This window comes from Gallinula chloropus, assembly GCF_964237585.1.
Source record: "Gallinula chloropus genome assembly, chromosome: Z".
NCBI lineage: Eukaryota > Metazoa > Chordata > Aves > Gruiformes > Rallidae > Gallinula > Gallinula chloropus.
The window spans coordinates 13,466,097-13,487,827 of record NC_140089.1 but is presented as its reverse complement, the minus strand read 5'-3'; the positions used below and the strand labels follow the sequence as shown (position 1 = coordinate 13,487,827).

General features: G+C 47.0%; 1 long non-coding RNA gene across 1 annotated transcript in view; it reads left to right on the top strand.

Moving 5' to 3' along the window:
- Positions 1–20,738, top strand: part of LOC311204026 — a 37,463-nt gene extending 16,725 nt beyond the window's left edge. The window contains exons 2-4 of the long non-coding RNA XR_014617996.1: positions 10,305–10,337; positions 18,487–18,592; positions 20,652–20,738. This is a non-coding gene — a long non-coding RNA (uncharacterized lncRNA). The remainder of the gene's footprint in view (positions 1–10,304; positions 10,338–18,486; positions 18,593–20,651) is intronic.
- The last annotated feature ends 993 nt before the right edge of the window (positions 20,739–21,731 follow it).

Here is a 21,731-nt window from a genome sequence, read left to right as displayed (position 1 = left end):
AGAATCTCCTGAGCTGGAAGGGACCCATCGAGGAGACTTGATGATCTTCCTGGCTCCACACAGGACCAGCCAAGCCAGAGCACGGGACTGAGCACATTGTCCAGGTGCTTCCTGAACTCAGCCAAGCTGGGTGCTGTGATCCCTCCCCTGGGAAGCCTGTTCCAGTGCCTGACCACCCTCTCAGTAAAGAATCTCTTCCTAACATCCAACCTAAACCTCCTGTCACAGCTTCATGTCATTCCCTTGGGTTTTATCACTGGACACCAAAGAGAGGAAATTGACACCTGCCCCTCTGTGTGCAGATTTGGGTGCCACAGTACAAGAGGGACACAGAACTATTGCAGAGTGTCCAGAGGAGGGTAATGAGGATGGTGAAGGGTCTGGAGGGGAAGGAAGTCTTACAAGGAGTGGATGAAGTCCCGAGTTTGTTCAGCCAGGAGAAAAGGAGACTGAGGGGAGACCTCATCATGGTCTGTGGCTTCCGGACAAGGGGGAGCATAGGAGCAGGCGTCAATCTCCTCTCTTTGGTGACCAGCAATAGAATCTGAGGGAATGGCATGAAAACATGATATCTCCATGCCTGTCCTTAGTCCCAAAATCTCCTGGGAATCTCACCTGCCCACTTTCTTTGGTCTCACTGCAGGGCTTCCTGCCTCAGGCAAAAATTTAAGCTTGAGCTTTGGTGCCTGTGCTGGCAGGGAAACCTCTCACTTGCACAAGCACAGCATCCTGGGCTTGTGTCTTCCAGGCAGTTATTACAAAAAAGTATGGCAGATCCAGGTATGGGGCCTGTCTGAAGACGTCAGTATGCTCCCTAAATCAATCCTAAAGGCCTCACTAGTCCTTTCTTTAGGCAAATATTTCATAGTAGCTATTGGGAAACACTGAAGTTCACATGATGAATGTTATGCAGATTTTGGGGCTTTTTGTGCTTCTTGTTGTTATTTTTTGTTTGGGTTTTTGTTTGTTTGTTTGTTTTGGGTTGTTTTGTTTTGTTTCCCAGCAAGGATTTCAGTGACTATGTATTCAGAATTATGGAAAAGAAATGCAAATCTGAGCAGCTGATGCAGACTAAGCAAGCACCAAGCACCTTCCCACCAGAGCAGCTCCAGCACTGCTGTTGGCTGCCTGGCTCGAGGTGGCATGCCTGAGATATATGAGCAGATCTCTGGAGGGAAAGCTTGATAAGGCATCAAGGCATAAGTGCTGAGGGCAGTGACCTGACAGGATGAAACCTTTCAAGGGGAGAGAGTAAGGATAAGCCTCTCCAGCTGGGTCAAGGCCATCTGAGAGGCAGAGTACAACTGGTTGAGGGGGAGAAAGGAGGTGTCCCTCAAGGAGCACAATGAAGCCACCAGCCTGGCTTGATGGTGGCAGCAAGAGGTTGTGTGAGGTTGTTTACAGAGACACATAAGCATGGCTCTGCAACATGGTATGCTGCCTCTGGTCCATCCCTAATGCTGCCAGAAACCTGCGGACTTCATGCTCCATGCCAAGGAATACAGCCTTGGGCCCCAGCACCCCAGATTTTCAGTGCATGCCAAGCACATCATTGGTGACATTCACCATTTCCAGGCACTGGCTTTCTAGGGTGCCTACACTGTGTGCATCAGTCTCCCAAAGTTTTATCTACCAGGTTGCTGAGGAAAATTTGTTTCTAGCACTGTCCATCAGCCAGCTAGGTTGTTTGAGAGGCCCCAAGTTGTCCGTGCCTTTGTTGAAAAGCATCCAAAGAGTGGGTAAAAAATAGGCATTAATAGCTGGTAATCAGTTCTATGTATATAAAATGACAAATGTTATGAAATGAAATTATTTGACTTTCAAACACACTAGGAGGCTTGCTTAAATCATTCTGGCGTGGTATGTAAACACTGCCTGGGGCAGCTTCAGCCAGTTAACCCTGTTCCCCTGCACGTAGATCCCAAGAGGTCAGACTTGTGCAGGGAGGTTATCAAGCAGCCCCTGCCAGCGCTGAAGAGCAAGATGGCCATTTCACACATGTGAAGGGGCAGTGCCATGTCCCCACAAGGTCTTCTGACGTGACGCAGCCTGTCTGTTAAGCTGAGGAGGGACCGTGGATGGAGCTGCGAAAGCCAGAGGAGGAGAAAGGGGGGATATTCTGGAGTTCAAAGACAGTGAGTGGCAAGTCCCTGGTGAGCTGGGCCGGGTGCACCCACTCCAGCCTGCGGTGTGTGCCAGCCTGCTGCACACCCCATCCCCACCTTGCCCTTGTGCACAGTGTTTGGCAGGCACGAGCAAATAAATGAGCAGGGATTTCTTTCTACGGGGTCAAAGAGCATCGCTGTCTCCACAGGGATTTTAAAGCACCCTGCTGCCTCACCCTTCAGGGACCAGACCATTTTCTGTGCCAGTGCTGGTGGCCTTGCTGCAATCGGAATTAATCTTCCTGGTTGTTTATTTCTATTGCTGAGCAATTTTATTTATGAGCAGGTAGACACTTCAATGCGCTCTGGGCATGACTCAGAGGAAACAAATGCTGACAAAAAGCGTGGGAGGCTGTCATTTTCCATAGTTATTTGGTCAGAGGTTGGCTTGCACCAGGTTTCTGGTTTCACCAGAAAATGTTTCGGCTGGTGCATGTCTTCTCATCCTTTAAAGCACACAGGTTTTATCACAACTAGCCTAGACAGTGCTAAATATTTACAAGTCCATTTTGAACCATACCCTGGATTGGCAAGCAAACCTTTCTGCTTACAATATTTCTGTTTTCCTTCCTGTGTGTTTTTTTCTCAGTGTTTTTATATGCCAAATTTTACCTTCCTGTTTATGACATGCAATAAACCCCCAGATTTTTATGCCCAAAATATTGAGAGTTTATGGGTGTTAATGTTTAAATGTGTATTATTATGTTAACAGGAAAGACGTAACTTTCTAAAACTGCTTATTAAGTTTTCCATGGCCTCTTTTCTTGACTAAGTCCCAAACCATTATTATGTTGAGATTTTTCAAACGATAAGGAACAGAAAAAGAAGAAAGGTGCTATGTCAGGACTAAAAGGAAACAGCTCTTGATGTATTTCCCTGCTTCCTCTTCTTTCCCCTTTTGTGCTTATTTGCTTTTCTTGTCTCACACACACCTCCTTTCACAAACATGTGTGCACAAGAGATTTGTTTTCGTTACATTGTGTTTGAAAACTGGGTTGGGAGGGAAAGATAAGCTTTTTCTTCAGAGATACAAACATAAAGCAGCTGATTTACTCCAGTGAGGGAGAGACACTGAAAGAACAAAATGGCTGGGGAGAAACCGGGAAATAAATTTTCAGGATTTCAGGATTTACTTGAGCTATTTAATGTGCTTTTATTCCGTGCTTTTTGGAGCTCCCTGGCTCCCTTCCCTGCCTCTGCTCCTCTGTGTGCACCTCCTCCCGGAGGGATGGGACAGGAAGGAGCAGGGTCCAAGGAGGGTGGCAGGCTGCACTGCCTGTGATTGCTAACCTGGGGAGGAGGAAGTCAGAAGGGGTGGCAGGAGCAATGCCGGCTTCCCTGGGGTCCCCTTGTGTCACCACCGAAAGGCAGCAGCTCCCTGGCACCCCACCCTGACCCTCAGCGATGCTGCTGGGGTCAGGACAACGGAGAGGATGGTTTTGCGGGCGAATGAAGTGGAAGTGGGGACACAGTGTCTTGGGGCACACACATCTCCTTGTTTGTGAGGCAAGATTCCCTCCATGACACAGAGCATGGAATAGCCAGCAAATTTTTATTTGCCTTGTTGAGGATACCAGTCCCAGGTTCTTCTGTGTGAAACAGCGAGTGTAGGGCTGCAGAGCTCAGCACTGTTATCCCTGCCAAGCATTTGCTGGCTGCCAGTACAGGACAGCAGTACCTACTGAGCAAGCTGGGCAGAGGGAAAATGATGCCAGCCTGACCCCAGGGGCTGTGTGCAGTGCACAGCGGGTGTGGATTGCTCTGCCCCTCCAGCGCCTCTTTGGCACAGGGGGTTTGTCCGGCATGGAGGTTGCCCTGAGCAACCTGATCTTGTGCAGATATCTCTGCTTACTGCAGGGAGGTTCTGCTATTTCACCAGTGGAGTCCTCAAAACCAGTTTTTGAGAATCAATCTGTGACTGCCCAGAGAGGTTGTGGAGTCTCCTTCTCTGGAGACATTCAAAGACATGTGTTCCCTGTGTGATTTAGTCTGGGTGATCCTGCTCTTGCACGGGGGTTGGACTAGATGGGCTTTCAAGGTCCCTTCCAACTCCTAATGTTCTGTGAGGTTGGATTAGATGACTGTTAAGGGTCCCTTCAAGCCTAACACATTCTATGATTCTATGGCTGCTTTCCCTCCCTCAGGCAGTGATGTGGTATGAATCTTCATTACCCTGTCTTGACTCTAAAATCAAAGAGACAAAAGCACAAAACCAGCAAGAAACCTCCTTCCATGGCCGCTCCCTCAAAAAAGTGCTCAGCAAGCATGGATACACAGGGTGGGAGCACATGCACCCACCCAGTGCAGCCCCTGGGCATGCTTGCTCACCCAAATGTCTCTTTCCCCTGTCTGGCACACAGCCTTGCTACCTATGCCTACTTCCAACAAAGCAGCAGTGCTCCTCTGCCTTCTCTGCACCCAACTTTCTCACTGAGCACACCCTTTTCTCCATCCCCAAGCTACTGGGGCATGCTCCTGCAGCACAGGGGTCAGTCTGAGACCGAGCTCTGTCAAGGGGAAGGACTTTACATTGACTCTGGTGTCAGTTCCAGGTGGATACCAGTTCTGTGAAAAATGCCCATGGGCTTTCACACAGCCCCCCATTTGCCTGTGTGGTGGGACATTTTGCATGTAAATGGCAGTACTTTATGCAACCCCTGGATAAACCCTGTCCCTGCAAACAGCAGAGATAACATCCATCATCCGTGATGAGCAATGACAACAAAAGGTTAATCTTTCTCCCCTAGCTGAAGCCTTTTAATCAATGGGGATTCATCAGGAATCCCTTCTGCTTTCATCTGACACATGCAAATCCAGGGGAACTCCAGATCCTGCCTTTCCTCCACTTGTGTAACTAGGCAGGTTACCTTACATAGCTTTTGCAGTACTTGATGCCAAATTATGTTGAGCTGAGCAAAGCAGAGCAGCGATAGGGAGTACCTGTGGTGCACACAGGCAGCCGTATTCATTTATTTTGAGCACTCTTTCAGGCTTACAGAAGCTAATGCATGCTACATCTGCACATCACTGATTGTTACAGCTGCTGGCCCTGCAGAGGAAAGTCCCCACTTCAGTCACAGAACGAGTGTACCACATAAAGGGACAAGATGGTCATCTCTGAACTGCTGATACTGCTGTACCAGAGATCTCATTTACAGGAAAAGCCATCCCTGGCCAGGGAGAGAGGTTAAGATTGGTCTCAGTTCAGCAAAACATCTGATGACATGCACAATCTTGAATCCATAAACTGCTCTCCTAAGCCAGCTGGCATTACCATGAGCTGTCTTTCTTTTAAACATGCCGGTAAACAAGATTTGAATTGCCTTGGGACTTTTACTCTCAGTTACTCTGCCAAAACACTGCTTTTTGGGGGGCTGAAAGCAAACATTTGCAACAGAAGCATCCTGGACTGGGGGACACTGAACGCTAGCATGTGGTTGCTGCAGTTTTCTGATCACTGATTTGCTTCTTTCCTTGTCTCCCTGATGACTTTGCTCACTTTGCTGCTTCTTTTCATTATTTTGTTGCTACTTTCTTGTTTCTCCAAAGACTTCCCATACAGTGAGCACAATGGGGAGTCATCCTCCCTGCTGCATCCCACCCTACCAATACCCAGGGACATGGGCACTCTTTCACAGAGACTTGCAAGCAGAAACACGTGGCTCAGCACCCAGAGTTGGTTTGCAATGTTTTTCTTTCCAGCTCTAGTGAAAAGCTCCTTCTTTTAGTGTCATGAGGAAAGCTCATCATTTTGAAACTTGGGATGAAGGATAGCAACAGTGACCTGCCAAATACAGCAAGTGTTTGTGGAAGTATCAGGAATGCATCAATTGGTTCAATTCATCTTATTAACTGGCAAGACCAAACAGCACAAACAAGCAGAGGACATTCCTGCCCTCGGTGCTGGCTTTGGCTGGGGTAGAGTTACTTTTCCCCACAGTAGCTGATATGGGGCTGTGTTTTAGATTTGTGCTGGAAGCAGTGTTGGTGACAGAAAGATGTTTTCGTTCCTGCTGAACATTGCTTCACATAGCCAAGGCCTTTGCTGCCCCTCACCCCACCCTCCCCTTGAGTGGGCTCGGGGTGTACAAGGAGTTGAGAGGGGACACAGCCGGGACATCTGACCCGACAGACATATCCCAGACCATACGGCATCATGCTCAGCACATACAGCTTGGAGAAGAAAGAAGGGGGTGGGAGGAATGTTGGAAGTGATGGTGTTTGTCTCCCCAGGTCACGGTTGCATGTGACTGGGCCCTGCTTTCCTGGGGATGGCTGAACACCTGTCTGCCCATGGGAAGCAGGGAATGGATTCCTTGTCTTGTTTTGGTTGGATGTGCAGCTTTTACTTTACCTATTAAACTGTCTTTTTAGACAGTTAGCTTTCGTTCACTCTTCTGATCTCCCCCCCATTCCCCAGACCTGTGGGGACTGAGGAAGTGGTTGTGAGGTGCTCTGTCGCCAGCTGTGGTTAAACCATTAGACATTATGGCTGCAGTTATTTTTCTTAAAGGTTTCAGGTGTTGAAGCCCACAAAGCACAACAGAGTTGATGGAGCTGGATTAGTATGCTAATAAGTGAGCCTCCTGAATTTAAGCTGGTGTTAAAAATTTAGAAATAAATCCAGATGTGCTGGGGTGGAAAGTAAAGGGCAGTACTGCAAGGAGGAGGTTCATAGCTGAGTGATTACAGGACTGGAGGGGAACAAACAGGCTGAGAACTGGGAAAAGCCCTCTCAGCTCTAGATCAGTGCTTCTCATCCAGCCCAGAGCAAAGTAGGTCTCCACTCTGTGGTACTCTCTGCTCAGCTGGGAAACCCATTGCTGGATGTGGCTACAGTCACAGGTAGCTGCAATGGGGTAGTTACTGCAGGTGACCCAAGTAGGCTGCAAGCCCAGTTTTCCTGCAGACAGCAGACCAGCACTCCCAGCATTGCAGTGGCACCCAAACTGGTTGGCTCTGTGCAGCGCCCTCCTGGTGGAATCTGCAAGTCAAACAAGTGCAAAGAGCTGTGCCACTTGATGGATGGGGCTCTGCAGGCTCAAGTGAGCTGTCTTTGGAGAGGCCTCTGCTTTTCTTTTGGATGGTTTTGAGATGCACATTGTACTTCCCATGCTTCCAGTAGCACCTGCAAGAGTCTGAGGATCAGAGTATGGACAGGTCTGGAAGCCCACACAGTTCATCTGTCTGCTTCTAAATTTTCCACTGCAGATAAAGTGAGCAAACAGCAACAACTGACCTCACCATCCTGATGGCAAGTGACTGCTGCTTAGGAAGCACAGGCCTGGCATGGACCTGGTTCCTGCCACCCCTTTGCTGTGTCACTATTGTAGTTATGGTGTGAAACTCATCCAGTGAGGTCAGAGGGAGGACAGGTCTGTGAAAATCCTAGCTCTGCTAAGACACCACAGAAGAGACCTGACCTGTTGTCAGCAGGTCTCAGTAGCATGAGTGCATCCAGCAGAACAGGGAATCAAATGGTGAACAAGGGCTGTGTGCAGCTCAGCTCTGTTTCAGTCCAGACTACACAAAAAATGTTTCTGTGATGCTGGGTTACAGTGTTTCTGGGAACAAGAGCCTGCTAGGACCACAATGAAATTGGTTTATTCTCACACAACGAAGAGAGAAGGAACACTATAGCTGTGTTATGAAGATCTCCAAACTGAATTGTCCTGTGAAACCGTGATCTACCTCTTCCAAGGAAACCTGCCCACTAGAACACGCCATGTAAAATCCACACTGCATTCACTTTGTACACCAGAAAAGTACTCGTGCAAGGGCTAAAACACAAAAGGGGTTTTAAGGAAGCTGTGTTCAGGTTTGGCTTTCTCACCTATTTTCTGGGAACTGGTCCAACACCTCAGGCAAAGCTTTGATTTACAGAGAAAGCACAAGCTCTTTGCCTGTGACCCTGACTATCTGCTGATTGAGGCCATTTATCTCTACTGAAATGATGGGGCAACATCAACTGGATTCAGGTCATGGTTTGCCTGAACATGACAGCTGATGTCAGGTACCATGGGACAATTGCAATGGCCAGAGAACTACAGCTCACACTTCACCCTTATCAGAGATGTTACTAGCAAGGCCTTGTACGGTTCATTTTTGTCTGTGGTGGCGTGAAGGCTGTTCCTCTTTTCCATATTTAACTCCACAGAGGCTCTGCTGCTGTCAGGCATGACTTCCTCTTCTTTAACTGGCAGACCAAACAAAGCTGCTCTTTTTAACCAGAATTTTAACTTTCTGTGATGACTGCTATCAGGCCTCTCTGGCCTTGCTGTTCCAGTTTCTCAGTGCTTTGCACCGATTCTACCTTGAAATAAGAAATGGAAGCTGTTGTGACAAGTGGATGGAGAGAGAGCTTCACAGCTTCACAGCTTCACAGAGACATTTTGCTCCCTTCTCAGAAGCCTGTAACTACCTGCTCTGAATATGGACTGGAATCTCAAGTTTGCTGCACTCACACCATCTGGGCTGTCCACCAGCACATGGCCTGTGACCCACAGGACTTTGACTGGGATTTGTTGTGACATCAAGAGACTGAAAGTGCTTCATGCATCCCAAGGTTTGCCTGGATTACCTGCTCACCATAGCCCACGTGTCCTGACAAAGCCATGATCACCCACCCACCTGGTCTGAGAGGTCATTGTGCTCTGCTTTTGGGAATGGAAAGACAAAGCATGTGGACAGGGCTTTCCTGGCTCCACATGCATCCAGCCAAACTGCAGAAGAGATGAATTTTCTGCAGCTCCATTCACCACAGGGACTAACCAGTCTGGGTTTACACCATGTCTACAGTGGCTCTGCAGCCAGCAGTGAGAAGAGACACTTACAGGTCTTAGAGTGGAAAGCAGCCAGGCTGTGTAGGGATTCCCTGCCTCCCAAGGGCAGGAAGAGCCATGGTGTTCAAGACCTGAACATGGACTGGTTTTCCATGCCCCAGCTGATCTCTGTGAGGTTTTTTTTGCACTCTGTGACTGAACTCCACATTATTCATCAGATATAAGCCAGATAAATAAGCTAGCGAAACATGTAAGAGGCACAGATGTGGTTGGTTGATGTCCAAGCTGTGTACCACAGAGCTATTGCCACCTCAATTTTTGTTTGTTTGTTTGAAGGTGCTGCAAGAACAGTGTTCAGCAGTTTCTTACTCGCATTTACAGGTGCCAGATTCAATTCTGGTTAGAATAAGGGGCAGGTTAACAGCTTACTGCAGAGTCCCCATTATGGTCACTACAGAGCTGCTGCTCTGCCAGGGTAATGTGAGCTCAGGGAAGTGTGGGCAAAACCACAAGCATACAAGTACACAAAACCACAAGGCCAGCGATCACAAGTGCAGAAACACGCAAGGAGCACAAACACACAGAGCAGCTGTCCAGCTCCTGGTGCCCAGAAACCATAGCAAGGAGATTTGTAAAACCCTCCATCTGAACGAGTTTTGGTGTGGGTTGAGACACAGGAAGGGAATGAAGAAGCAAAGAAAGTAATGAGCACCTTTCTGGAAGAAGCATAGAATACACTTTATTTCCCCAGTTTTAGTCAGCTAACTTTCCCTCAGAAACGACTGCAGGTAGCAGCCCCTTGAAATGGAATTGTGCACAGACACCAAACCCCATGAAGTTCCCTAGCTACAATACACATTTCTTTGCAAAAGAAAAACCACAATGGAACCTGACTCTGTGTGTGCATTTGTACATTTCTTTTGCATAAAAATACTGGTTTAACATGTGCACACTGTCACAAAGATGTACCTGTGTATGGTCGTGCATTAAGGTTTCTATTCTGACCTTCCTGTTGTTATTGAGAATGTTTGCAATTCAGCAGCCTTTTGTTGTGTATTGGGCCAGGCTTCTCCTAAAGGAAAGTGTTTTATAAATTACACTAAAGAATCCCTTTGACAATGTAAGGAATTAACTCCTTTCAGTTTCTGGTGTAGATCCTTACCATTCATGGCACATGTTGGAAAGATCTTCACAGCTGAAACAACGACTTAACAAAAATAAAGTTTCAAATGGCAATGCAGAGGTGCATGGAAATGATTAACAATCAGAATGAAGCTGGACCAATCTCCCAAACAGTTATCAACAGTAAGTAAAATCTGGATTGATTCATGTACTAATTCTATCCTTTCCTCTCCAGAAGGCAGAACATCTTGGAGAGCCCTATCTCAAGGTAAAACTGTGCATCTTTTTCTGCTGAAGAGGTGAAGTCCAGGTCCTTAGTCTAGGTAGCTCAGCAAGTATTTACCAATTTCCTTATCTGAAGTATGAATGAGCCCAGCATAATGGGAAACATCATCATCATTTATGATGTTTAATTACAGTCAGGGGTTAAGCAAACCAGGATTTTTTAAAATGTAGCCTTTACATATGATTTTTGAATATGAAACACACCAATCTGAAAATATACAAATATTTTTTGATGCCTTAGCTCTGTGCTCTAAGTAATTTTTAGTTTGGCTGTTTTTCACTTTATGCAGAGCCTGATTTGCTCAAGTCCAGTGGTGATTCACTGCTGCTGTTCTCAGTGCCTGCATTTATAGTAACATGCAAATGAAAAGAGAAAGGGGTTTCACCAGCAACTGGCAACCTAAATATAGAGAAGTGTAGATAGTCATGGGATGTATAGGCACAGATGGGCACTAGGCACTAAATCCAGGACAGGCAGAGGTTTTCTGGAGCACAACTGAAAGAAGCAGTCCTGCACCCACTTTCAAGGTGGTCTTATTTACTCACCCACCCACTCTCCACTAGAGATAGCTTCTGCCCTCCTTCCCATGTAGAGTCACATCTTCCATCTCTGGTTTCCTGCCCTGGTTTGGTTGTGGCTCCATCTGAGACCTTCAGTGCAATGCATGCCAGAAACAGATTTACCTACTGTCTTCACTGAAGGAATGCACTGCATAATCTATCACATAGATGCATTAAAGCTAGGGTAGCATCTTCTATTAAAAGCCTGCAATGTGTCATCTACACTGGTCTGACCTGCAGAGCAGTTCAGCTGATTCTGCTGGGATTGCTTTTAAGCATGCTAACATGCTGGCAATGAGGATTAAGCAGCAGCATGGCTTCACGTCAGCGTGAGTGAAGACTGCCTCTAAACTGATGAAATAAAAAGGGCTTGAGACATTCTGTTCTTCTGGGCCTCTTCTTGGCCCTCTGAGGCTGTGCTTTTTCTCCCAAAGCTGTGGGTGTTTTCTGCTGTCTGCTGCAAGATGCCCACTGTTTCTTGCACTATCCTTTCAGGGAAAGGGACTCCTTACCCAGTTCTACACTTAGAGGGATCGCTCTAGTGATCAGCAGAGCATTCATTAGAGCATATGCCCTGAGAAAGCAGGGGTTTGTTCAACTAAATATTTCTGTTTGGGGGCTATGGTCCCCTGTGGGATTAAAGATTGGGGAAAATGCATTTTCTGGTGTCTTCCCTGGTAACATTGTTGGCAAAGTACCACAGTAGGTCAAAGCTGGTCTCCAGAGATCATGTTTACACCTAGTTCCAGACACATCTGTGCCCTCCTTTTTGCTTTGATTTATTATAAGGCAATATTCAGCAGTCCCCTGTCATTTTCAGAGTGCGGGTTTTGAGACTTCCTCTCAAAAGACCAGCACAGCTGCACCCTCCAAGAGCAACCAGCCAGGGATTGTGAGGGGTGAGGACATCCTCCCCTTGCACAGGGAAGGCTCTGCCATGCAGGGGCTGTGCACATGCATGCCTGGGACTGTCCCTCACAGGCTCTGAAGACAGTCTGGCTGTACTACAAGGGGAAGGAAAACATGTGCAGACAACACTTCCTCAAATGCTCCCCCATGCTGTCCAAGCTCCTCCTGCATTTATTTTTGTCTAAGCAAAAAGCATGTGACAAGAGACCAGGCTTCATTACTGCCCTGGGTTTGGCAGAAATAGAGTTAATTCTCTTTCTGGTAGCTGTTGCAGTGCTGTGTTTGGGAGTTAGGATGAGAGCCCTGCTGATAACATATGGATGTTTTAGTTGTTGCCAAGCAATCTGGGACTTCTCAGCTTCTCCTACTGCCCTGCTAACGAGAAGGTGGGGACACCCAATAAGCTGGGAGGGGACACAGCCAGGGCAGGTGACCCAGCCAGGGCAGGTGACCCAAACTGGCCAAAGGGGTGTTTCATACCAAACAACGTCATGTTCTGTCTATGACTGGGCGGGGAGTGGGGTAGGGGTGATACTGAGAGGCCTGGTAGCTGTGGACCTTGCATGGCATCAACTTGAGCTGGTGGGAAATGGTGCTGTTCATGATTTATTTTGTATTATTATCATCATCATCATCATTATCATTATTATTATTCCTTTTGGGTTTTTATCCTATAAACTGTCATTATCTCATCCCAGACACTTCTGATTCTCTTCCCCCATCCCACTGGGGATGGGAATGAGCCAGCAGACCAGTGATACAAGCTGCCAGCTGGTCTAAACTGTGACAATAACAATGGCCTCCTTTCTTACATCCAGCTAGGGCTGATGCAATCATAGGAATACACAGCTGGAAAGGACCTATAGTAAAAAGTTGGCATTGAGTAGAAATGCAGTATCACTAGACCACGTTGGACAGAATTCAGTCTAAACACACCCAGAAGCTCTCAGGGAAGGAGGTGCTGGTGACCTGGGCAGCTCAAGGCAGTATTTTTTTGCAATGCTTTTGCAGAAGGCATTTCTTCACTTGCCATCACGGGTTGCCTGGCACAAAATTATGCTGATTACTTGTCTGACTTCTAATGGACTCTGGGAAAAATGGATTTGTGTTCTCATATTTAACTGAAAGTTGGTGATCATCTTCCCTCTTTCTGGTAAACGAGGACTTCTTTCAGCCCGTCCCCAGTTACCTGCATGTAATTCTCCTGTACAGTGTTTTTTGCTTCCAGCTAGCTTTTTCTCCAAGCACTCATCTCTCCTGTGTGTGACACTGCCCCTGAGACCTACCCAGTGCTAAAGTGACAATGGCCTTCCTTGCCTGGGGCATGCCTTGTACCACCCATCCCACAGCACTCTGCCTTTTGGCAGCAGCATCACCCTAATGCCTCTGGTGTCTGTTGCTTTCCTTCCACCCTCTGCTTCTGTGTTGCTCTCTGAATGCTCCCAGATCAGTTCCTACAGGTGCATTTGGTTTCTCTTCCAGACGCCGTGCATTTTTGCTTCTCTTGTTTCCCATCCTGCTGGCTGTGGCTGTGGCCCAAGTGCTGCTGATATGAAGACAAGTTGGTCAATGAGATATTGACTGACTCATTGCATTGGCCTTTTCTGTGCCCTTTTTATCCATTTACAAGTCCCTGCAAACTCCTTTTTCTTTTTTTTTTCTTTTTTTACTCTTCCTTTTTGATTTTTTTTGCCATCCCCCTTAGGTTAATGGCTGGCATCTTCAGTGGGATTTGAACAGTTTGAAGGAAACACCTTTCTCCTTGTCTCTCCTCATGAGTTTAGAGGTTAGGGAATAATTTGCAGGGCTTAAGCAGGGGCAGCAACTAAACACACAACAACACTGTTGAACCACACAGTGGTGATAGCTACAGCCTCTAGGCAAAGAGTCAAGCTGTTTAGCACCAAGTAGCATTTAGTCTCCATTCAAGAGACACCACCAGCTCCCATATGTGATGGGAGACAAGAAGAATTTGGGAAGGCTGGGGAAAGCAGAAACAGGAATCATTTGCTCAATGTTCCCCTGCAGCACTGGGGAATAGGACAAGAGAGGCTGGCTGCTGCTAGCCACTGGGCATTTACAGTTGGACTCGATGATCTCCAAGGTCTTTTCTAACCTAGCAATTCTGTGATTCCCATTGCTTTCTTGTGTGCATCACCTCAAGAGGTTCTGTCCTAAAGGGGATGTTGAAGAAGCCCAGCTGCAAACAGACTGAGCTCAGTAGCCTCCTGGGAAGCCCCAGGTGAGGGGGTGCTCAGTGCTCTGCCATGCGTAGGGCACAGTCCTGCCATGCAGAAGAAACAGCTTCCAGAAAACTGGTCCTCTGTTCCCCAAACTCAGCTATTTGTAGGCCTGCATTGTCACTCTGAATGAATTTCTGTCGTTGTTTCTGTAGCTGCTGGGAAAAAAATAAAACTGAGTCAGCAGCCCAGGAGTCTTTACCATGGCACAGAGCCAGGGGTTTGTTTGGAGGGGAGCTTGCCTTGTTAAGTAATTACCAGTGAAGCAGAGAAGGAAGTGGAGGAGACCCGTGTGGCAAAGGAGGTCACCACTGCCAAAGGAACAGTTGGACCATTGGACCTGCACATTGTCCTCTGGTGTCTGCAGCAGTTTCATGGTTTGACAGGAGACACCAGTGGGAGCTACAGAAGCTCTGTAAAACCAGGGAGATGGCACACAGCCATCGGCAACAGTGGGGCTCAGGGAAGGTCCCTGGTGCAGAGGTGCTTTCAGTACAAACTGTCTTTTGACCCTGCCTGTTGGAAACCCAGCCAGTATGTTGAAGGTGCCCGGAGCAGGAAGGTCTGCAGAGCATGACCTTTGAGATCATTGCTTTAAGGTCATTATTTGTCCATGATTTAAACCTGTTTACTTTGTTCTGAAGGAGATTGTCTGTTTTCTCAGCAGGCTTTTCAACCCCAGATCTTACTCGTCTGCTCTTTTGTTCATGTGTATTTCAAAATCCAGGAAAACCCCCAAAAGACAGAAAGCATGGTCTACAGAACAGGGTCTCTGCTGCTGCTGTAGGGGGTTGACCCTGGCTGGAAGCCTGGTGGCCACCAAAGTGGCTTTATCACTCCCTCCTCAGCTGGACAGGGGAGACAAAATGAGACAGAAGGCTTGTGGGTTGAGAGAAGGGCAAGGAGAGATCACCCACCAATTACTGTCATGGGCAAAACAGACTCAATTTTGAAAAATTATCTAATTTATCACCATACAAACCAGAGTACAGTAATGAGATATAAAACCAAACCGTAAACACCCTCCCTCCACCCCTCCTTTCTTCCCAGGCTCAACTGCACTCCCCATTTCTCTTCTTCCTCCTCCCAGCAGCACAGGGGGTGGGAAATGGGAGTTGAGGTCACTTCATCACATGTTGTTGCTGCCGCTCCGTCCTCCTCAGCGGAGGACTCCTCACACTCTTCCCCTGCTCCAGTGTGGGGTCCCTCCACCAACTTCTCCAGTGTGAATCCTTCTGATGGTCTGCAGTTCCTTACCAACTGCCCCAGCCTGGGTCCCTTCCATGGGGTGCAGACCTTCAGAAGCAGATTGCTGCACTGTGGGGGCCCCACAGGGTCACACATCCTGCCAGCAAACCTGCTCCAGCATGGGCTCCTCTCTCCCTGCAGCCACAGGCCCAGCCAGGAGCCTGCTCCAGCTCAGGCCTCCCAGGGGCTCATGGCCTCCTCTGGTTGCAAACACCTGCTCCAGCATGGGGTCCTGCATGGGTGCAGGCGGGTATCTGCTCTGGTGCTTGAAGCACCATCTTCCCCTCCTGCACTGACCTTAATGTCTGCAGAGTTGTTCCTCTCACATAGTCTCACTCTTCTCTCTGACTGCAAAAACTGCTCCTAGGTCTTTTTTACTCCTTTCTAACTGTCCTACTCCAGAGGTGCTACCACTGTTGCTGACCGGCTTGGCCATGGCCAGCAGAGTGTCCATCTTGGAGCTGGCTGGCATTGGCTCTCTATTGGACACAGGAGGTTCCTAGCAGCTTCTCACAGAAGCCATCCCTGTGCCCCATCTGCGCCCAAAAACCTTGCCATGCAAACCCAATGCAGCTGCACACAGAATTTTTTCTGAAAGATCTTGAGAGCAAACAACACTTGTCAGCCCACACCCCCTATATGAAAACCTGCTAAAACCCGATTACCCAACATACAGATCATTGCAGAACAGTCTTTTGCAAGCATATCATCCTGACAGCTTTATTTCAGTGACTCATTAAATCCTTCTTTGCTCAGAAAAGTAGGAATAGAGGGAGTATTGCTCAGCACTCACGGTTTCTGCAATCGCTGCATTTGCAGAGGTACACGGAGCACCTGCTGCTGAACCTGTTCTACACAAACCTGAGTGGCCAAAAATGGGAAGCAAAACCACCTCTGGGCCCTCATTTCCCTGTCTGGTACAGGCTTGGGAAGAGACGCCTGGTTACTTGCAGAGGGGAAGTGGGCACGTTTTATCTACAGCATGTATGTAAAATTAAAGCCATGTGAACCATTTCCTTTCAGAAGCGTTGCTGAAACGCTGAACCTTCCCCACACAGTTCACACCAGGGAATCACCTCACTGCTGAACCCCAGTGTTGGTGTCACCTGCATAAATCGGATGCACCGTAGGACCTGATACTCTGAGCGAGGAAAAAACAAGTCTGTCAGGAGCTGCGACCGATTTAGCTGGGGAAATCAAGTTGCCTCGTCTTTTGCTCTTTGAGAATAATATTCTTGTGCACAGGAGAAGAGAAACCCAACGGATGAGTGAGAAAAAGGGTAGAGGAAAGGGGATAGCAACAAGCATTTGCGTAGTGGAATTGTATTAATATGGCAAGCAGAGGTCTGTTTGTTCTTTTACTTGCTATCAAAAAAAAGAGAGAGGCAAAAAAAAGATTAAGAGATAATGAATATAATGGTCTCTGACCTACTTAACAAGAACAATGTGGAGGTTAGTAAAAAGCTTTGATGTTTAAGAAGCACGGCTTGGCTGGGTGGTAAGACTGGAAAATACCCAGCATGTGAACACCTACTTGCTGCCACAGAGGCCTAAAAAGGGTTTTGGTCCTAACATGGCAGATGTGCCAGCTTTTAAGTTTCAGTGATCCTACTTACATCTGAACCAACAGCAGTGACAACCTTGGCTTCAAGGGCTGATTTTCATTGCTTGTTCTGGTTGCTCACTGTTGTACCTTTTATAATTTCACACCAAATGACGCCTGTATGTTGTGCCCCACTCTCTTATTCCCAGCTCCAAGGGAGCATGCACAGTCCCCAGCCCAGTGTCACCTCACCACAGCCTGCTCGCAGGGACACAGAAAGCAGAGAGGGGCACATAGACAAAAACAAATCTTCAGCCTGATATGGAACTGCCTCAGAATTGATCACAAGGGGAAAAAAATTCTTAATGGGTGGTCTCCCTTACATTTTGGATCAGCATTTTTGTTCTCCAGTACATTTCTTGATGGTGATGCAACAAGTGACTGTGAAAACGAGCTGGCTGTGACGCATGGGTTCAGATGTCCCCAGCCATGTCACTTTTCTCCTCTTTTTTTCCTGCCAGCTGAGCTCTATGAGCAGGGGTGATATGTGCAGTCACTTCCTAGGGCTGATGCAAGGAAATTGGGTGTCTCCAGTTTGGCTTGGAGTTTGACTACTCCACCATAAAATACACCTGTAATGACTTACAAACAAAACAGGTTACTGCAGCCCTGGTGATTAACACAGCCAAGTTGCATTTTCGAACGGAACATGCCTGAGGCAAAATTTTTTCAGAGGGCAAAGTACTCAAACAGAAAGACCTGTTTCTTTTGCAGTTTTTCATATCTGGACCTCCCACTAGGAAGTAGTTCAATGCCTGAGAAGCCTTGAGTAACAGAAGGAAAGAAGTAATACGTATAATTTAACATGTTAAAAGTAGAAACAAAGTGAGACTTTATGCATATGTATTTTTAAGGTGGCTTCATTCTTTATAGAATCACAGAATGGCTTCGGTTGGAAAAGACCTTCAAGATCATCGAGTCCAACCATCTATGCAGCCCTACTAGGTCCAACACTACTATGTCAGCATGTACAACATCTACTCTTCTAAACACCTCCAGGGATGGTGACTCAACCCCCTCCCTGGGCAGCCTGTTCCAATACCTAACAACCCTTCCAGTAAAGAACTTTTTCCTAATATCCAACCTAAACTTTCCCTGATACAACTTCAGACCGTTTCCCCTTGTCTTGTCACTAGGTACCAGGGAAACAGACTGGCTCCCACCTCACTACAACCACCTTTTAGGCAGTTGTAGAGAGCAATGAGGTCTCCCCTCAGTCTCCTTTTCTCCAGACTAAACAATCTTAGCTCCCTCAGTTGCTCCTCATAAGATTTGTCTTCTAAAATCTTCACCAGCTTTGTAGCCCTTCTCTGGACATGCTGAAGCATCTCAGTGTCCTTCTTGTAGTGAGAAACAGTATAAACCAGCTCATATGGACATTAAAAAATTATATGCCTGTCACAGATAGGATAGTGGGAAAATTTATCAAACTTGTAAGTGCATACACAGTTCTCATCTAGTGACTGCCTGATTAGTACTGCAACAAGTTTGGCAAGAAACAGTGATGAAAGAAGAGAGGTGAAGAGATGAGTGAAAAAAAATAATTCCTCCTTATTCCCCAAATAACATAGCAAAGAAAAGAGTTGAACACAAAGGGCAGCACAGACAGATGGACCTGACAGCTAACATGAACACTGAAGAGGATGTGTGGGACCTCCCGTGAATCCATGTTTTCAGGTGAAACACCAGTATATATGATAAAGAAGAAACACAGCAGGCACTGCCATTTGAACAAAAAAACAAGGAGCAGAATCACACCCATGTGCAGACACTTCCCAGTGAGGCGTTTGGTGTGCTTTGTGTAGGAATAGTGGTCACCTGCCTCAAGGGCAGTAACGTGCGCAGGGAGCTGATATTTGAGGTGCCTTTGTGGATGTCCAATATGTCCTTATATGCACACAGGTTATCACTGGTCAGTGGGTGCTCATTCTGGATCAGCATATTTTAATTCTGCCTTAATTCTGGTGGTTACTGAATGAGCACCCAGCAAAGCATCAGGGTTAGGGCAGCTGAGAGGAGGGAAACAAGCTGTCCCGTCTGGATATGTACCCAAATGCCAGGAGTTTCCCTGCCCAGCAGAACTGCAGGGAAATCCTCCCCTCCTCCAGCTCACAGTGTGAGGAGTTTGCAGTCATCCATCTCTGTGTCTGATAAGGTTTGCATGGGGTGGATGCCTGGTTTTCATTATGAAATCCTAAGAAAATAGTACCCAGGGCAAAGTTCATCCCTAGGGATGTAAATTCCCCTAACTTAGAGGCAATGCCCTTCTACTGAAACTGGCCCCAAATTCCTCCACAGCCACATCTGCTTTGGTGTAAATTAGTAGCCAAGTTATACGGTGCAATAAGAACACCCTCCTGCTCCCAAACCTTCACAATGTTGTGTTTTTAAGGGAGAGAAAAGAAGAAAAAAAAAAGAAAAAAAAAGATAAGTGGAAAGGGTGGGTTTATTTACAAGCATTAGTAAGCCCTTTTGGGAAACATGGGATTATTATAGCATGGGCTTTTTATTGTAAAGCTAAAAATAGGAATTCTTTTTTTGAAGAGAATACCCTAAAGACCCAGTGTATATTTGGGATTCCTGGTCACACAGGTCTTCCCATGCAGCTGAAACTGCCTTTGAAACAGGACAGTTTCACCCATAACTGTTATAATGGGTAGCTCCTTTGGTAATTCCCCCAGAAAACCTTTGGAAAACAGCTATTCTTCACAACTGTGCACTTTTAGGAGACCTGTATGCCTGTGCTGGTGGTAACAGAGTACTGAATGGGATGATGTGGTGGCTGGGGTTTGTGAACTGGTAACTGCAGTTCTCTTCCCCAGTTATTCCAGTTTATCTGGGGTCTTGTTCAAATTGCCCAGGTTTTGTATTCCTATTTTTCCTTCTGGCAAAGCTTAGGAAGAAGATGCCCCAGGCTACCCAATGAAGGCAGCGGCAACCAGGTCCAGAGCCAAGCAGGGGAGGTGGCTCACTGAAGCACTGAATGCTTCACCACAGGTTGTCACAGACATGACCAGTCCCGAAACTGTGATTGCTGTAGGGCTTTTTCCTCTCTCACAGAGGTGAGAAGGCCACCACTACATTGGTGCAAGACCCCTGCATGCCACAGGTAGCTATAGTAGCAACGCCTGCACAACAGGGTGATGTCTGCTGTGCCATAATTAGCTTATAAATTGGAATCACAGCTGGCTAAGGACAAAAATACATTAATTAGGTATTTAGCAACTTGAACTTAAGTATCTGGAAATGGAAGAAAAGAACAGCTTTATCAATCTAACACCACCTTCCTTGATGGCATTGCATCCTTGAAAATGGGTTGGAAACTGTAGCTACTCCTCAGCAAAGTATTGCAGCCTTAATTTGTCATACTTCTGATGTGGAGCTGGTGTAGCTGAGCTGCTGTATTATTTCCTCAAAAGACCCAACAGAAACTGTACAGTGATACTGGGACACAGGGCAAGACCACGAAATAAATCCTATAGTGGTTACAAAGGGGAGAGAAATCACCTCCATTATAGGAATGTCTCAAGCTAAAAGTTTTGAGGTTGGGAGAAGACTCAGGGGACATGCAGCTTCACCTGTTGAAGCTGCTGCTGGACATCCATTTATGTCCCCAGCTGGAGACAGGATGCTGTAGCAGCAGGAACCATGGCCCACATGAATGTTTTTGGACAGCTTGCAGCTTTGAATTGCCAAGTACCATCATGAGAATGACTTTATTGCCTTTCCATTGCAGATTCAAATGCAGAACACAGAGAGGGATGAATCTACTTGAGCGAAACAGCTGCAGAACCCTTTGCTTGTGTGAAGGTGTGAGACACCCAGCTGTGGAAGAAAGAGCAGATTCCTGGTTTTTGATCCTAAAGCCATGTGTATGGATCTGTTTTGGTGTCTCTTAGCAAAGCCACAGGCTCTGTCTTCCCTACATGCCAGAAAGTCAGCCTGTCCTAAAGCAGGTATTTTCAGGTGGTGTTTTCCTGCTGTATGCAAGCTGAAAAGCAGCCAGCAAAGCCTGTACTGTTCCTGATAGAGTAAATGGGTGGGAAACCCACTAGATACCCTTGTCCTGTTCCTGTTTGGACACACAGAGATTGTATCCTTAAGGAAAAAGAGGGTCTTTCTTTTGGTCTGCTGAATGTGCTGTCTGCTCAGGGTCTACGGGCTTAGGTCACAGCAACAGCTAAGTAGCAAAAACCAGAACAGCAAAAGCTGCTAGGAGCACAGGGCATCTTTAAGCCTGTACTAAGTAGAAGCTAGTCTTCAGCTCTGCCAGGGAGCAATATACAATGGTGCATTACTACATAAAAATAAATATTCTCAACAGCCTACTGAAGTATGCATCACTGTGCCTGAGGAGTGTGTGATTTCCGTGCCAGACCATCAACAGCTTCCTCAGCTGAACAGGAGCTGGCTTTCTCTGGAGTGTGAGCACTCACAGCTGTGCTGATACCAACTGAGTATTACTTGTGCATGTGATATAGTTCCTAGGGCATGTGCAAGGGCACAGAGCCTCTCTGCCTGCGTCATTGCCCATGTTTTCACAGGGCAAGCAAACAGTCTCCAGTTGGTGTTCTCTGACTTGCTGTTTCAAGAGATGTTCAGACATCTGTACCTGAAGGGAGCATACAAACAGGAGGGGAATCCACTTTTTAAAAGGGTAGACAATGGCAGGGCAAGAGGGAATGGATTAAAACTAAAGGAAGGAAGGTTTAGAATAGATATTAGGGGGAAGTTTTTTACAGAAAGAGTGGTGAGGTGCTGGAACAGGCTGCCCAGAGAGGTGGTGGATGCCCCATCCTTGGAGGTGTTCAAGGCC